The following is a 3,341-nucleotide window of genomic DNA, read 5'->3' on the forward strand; positions in this document are numbered from 1 at the left end:
GTTTGGAGTTCTGTAGGCTTCTTGTATATTCATGGGCATCTCTCTCTTTAGGTTAGGGAAGTTTTCTTCCGTAATTTTATTGAAGATATTTGCTGGCCCTTTAAGTTGTAAATCTTCACTCTCATCTATGCCTATAATCCTTAGGTTTGGTCTTCTCATTGTGTCCTGGATTTCCTGGATATTTTGGGTTACAAGCTTTTTGCATTTTGCATTTTCTTTAACTGTTGAGTCCATGGTTTCTATGGTATTTTCAGCATCTGAGATTCTTTCTTCTACCTCTTGTATTCTGTTGTTGATATTTGCATCTATGTCCCCTGATTTCTTCCCAAGGCTTTCTATCTCCAAAGTTGTCTCCCTTTGCGTTTTCTTAGTTGTTTCTACTTCTGATTTTAGATCCTGGATGGTTTTGCTTAGCTCCTTCACTTGCTTGTTTGTGCTTTCCTGTAATTCTTTAAGAGATTTTTGTGTTTCCTCTTTCATGACCTCAGCCTTTTAATCAAAGTTCTCCTGTATTTCTTTAAATGTTTTTGGTGTTTCCTCATTATTGGCTTTTGTATTCTCCTGGATTTCTTTCAATGATTTTTGTGTTTCCCTTGCAAGGGCTTCTAACTTTTGATCCATTTTCTCCTGAATTTCTTTAAGTATGTCCTTCATGTGTTCCTGTACCAGCATCATGACCAGTGATTTTAAATCCAAATCTTGTTTTACTGGTGTGATGGGGTACCCAGGACATGCTGGTAGAGGAGAATTGGGTTCAGATGCTGCCATATTGCCTTGATTTCTGTTAGTGACGTTCCTGCATTTGCCTTTTGCCATCTAGTTCTCACTGGTGTTAGTTGGTCTTGTCAATGCTGGACTCACCAGTGCAAGCTGCCCCTTCCCAGGTGGCCTCTGGTGCACAGCTTACCTCCTGCACTGCCTGGAGACAGGGTGCTGTTGCCCAGGCTGTTCAGATCCAGAAGCAGACACCTGAAGGCTCCCGCTGGGGCCTGCTGGATTCACCAGAGCACACTGACGTCTCCCCGCTGGCCGCTCTGAAGCCCCTCTTGCCTCTTGCAGGACCTGGAGATGTGGTGTTGCTGCCCAGGCTGATCTGGATCCGAAAGCCGAGAGATCTGAGGGCTTCCACCAGAGGCCTCAGGACTGGAACGTAAGCTCAGTGCCACTGGAGCAAGCTGTGTGCTCCCAGACTGCCTCTGGGTGCACATCAGGTCTCCTGCACTTCCTGGAGGCTGAGTGCTGTTGCCCTGGCTGTTCAGATCCCAAAGCAGACACCTGGAGCCTCCTGCCAGGGCCCACTGGATTCAACAGAGCACACTAACTTCTCCCCGCTTGAACAGTAACTATTTATGTTTGAGCAAGGAAATAGGTGATTCTGTGAGGTGTCTGAAAAAGTCCGATCTCTGTGGAAATATAACCAGATGACTATTTTCTTCTAAAGAGGCCTAGACTGTAAATTATCGTCAAATGAGAAGGTCAGAGAATGGCCATTATAATTGGAACATTGTAAACTGAAAGGTGAGGGTTCTTTGTCTCTCACAAGCAGAAAGTTTTGCATGGATGGTTTTGGATGGATGTAAGGGTATGCATGCTTTCCATCCTTCTGGTCTACAATCCTCAATATTACGATCTATTTGTCTTAGCCATAAGGTAGACACCATATGTCTTCCATCTTCATACCTGACAATAATGGTTGGCAGGGGAGGTGGGAAGAAGTGGCAACTTGAAAAGCCACATGTCAAATTCCCCATCAAGTGACAATGTCCAGAGCTGTTTCTTGGACATTCCTTCAGAGTTTGGTTGAAGGTTCTTTCAGGGGAGCAAAGCCCATTGCATGCCCTTGACTGAGAACTGGCCTCTATTATTCAGGGTTCTCTCAAGTCACAGGACTTATGGAATGTCTCTCTATGATGATGGAATTTATTGCAATGACTTACAGTCTGTAGTTTCACTAACCCAACAATGGTCAGCTGTGAATCAGAAATCCAAGAATCTAGTAGTTAGTTGCTCAGTCCAACAAGGCTAGTTGTATCAGCTGGTCCTCTGTAGAAGTAGGTTCCAACAGATATGCTGGCAAGTAAGTGCAAGCAGGCAAAGATTTCTTCTTCCAATGTACTTCTCCTGGAGAAATTGTGGCCCAGATTAAAGATAATTACCCCCAATTCCTGGAGCTGAACTTGCTTTGCCTCAGGTTGACATTCAACTCAGAGATCTCCTTGCCTTAGTCTCCTAAGATTAAAGGCATTGTACTAACTTGCCTGGGCCTAAGCTTTTCCTGGCCAGTATGCTTCAAGATCTCCATGTCAAGATCCAGGTCAGAAACTTGTGTCTTCCAGCCTCATGATTTACATCACAGGTGAGACCTCTGATTCTAGATTGTAGTCTGTGCTAGATATAGTCAAGTTGACAACTAGGAATAGCCATTACACAATCCTTACCTATTTGGGGACTGCTATCCTCTTCCCCTGCCTCCCAGCTTTGGGGGTGGATGTACATGGAGTTGTGAGGGAGAAAAGGGACAACTCCTTAGCCACTCAGATTCACAGGTGATAATTAGTGTCACAGGCAGGTCACGCTTACATCCTCCTTGGGCATTCTCAATCACAGACCACTGGACGGGTAATATTTTAGTGTGGATACTGCTATTATGAGCTACTATGGAAAGCTAATAGTTATTGATTTATAAAAGCAAACATGAAGAGGTAAGCAACTAGCAGTGTCTATCATAATTATATTATCTTTTCTCAAACACGGTCACATTAAAGGATCATGAGGTTCTGTAGATTTTATTGCAAAGAAAAAGTACTTATTTAATAGAAAATGTGTGGTGAGGAGAAGAAAAATACTTCGCTAATATGGCACTCAACAATTAAAGGTTATGTCAGGCCTTACCTTTTCTGTGTATAAAGAGTATATTAGCCACACAAAATCAACCTTTTAATAAGTTTATTAAAGGAATGAATCCTTTTGATAAAGCACCTTATCTTTATTTTTATTAAAGTTTTTGACATGATTGTTTGTCTCTTCACAGCTTCTTTCTTCCCTTATTCCTGCTTCAACGCACAGCTCCTACTTATGACATACTTCTTTAGTTCTACCAAGTGTAGTTAATTTTGTCTTCACATTTAAAACTAATGATGATCCTGATGGGGTAGGATATTTTATCCATTTGTCTATTCTTTTTTCCAAGTACATATAAGTCATGCTTTCTACATGGTTATATGTAAAGTGTAAAAAAAAAACCCTTGTATTATACTGAATACTTTTCCGTATTTTTTTCTGCCAATTTTCATCAACACTATAGCTTTGTTTTGTTCAACAGTACCAAAATTACTCTATTT

Source organism: Apodemus sylvaticus, chromosome 9 (genome assembly GCF_947179515.1).
Source record: "Apodemus sylvaticus chromosome 9, mApoSyl1.1, whole genome shotgun sequence".
Classification (NCBI taxonomy): domain Eukaryota; kingdom Metazoa; phylum Chordata; class Mammalia; order Rodentia; family Muridae; genus Apodemus; species Apodemus sylvaticus.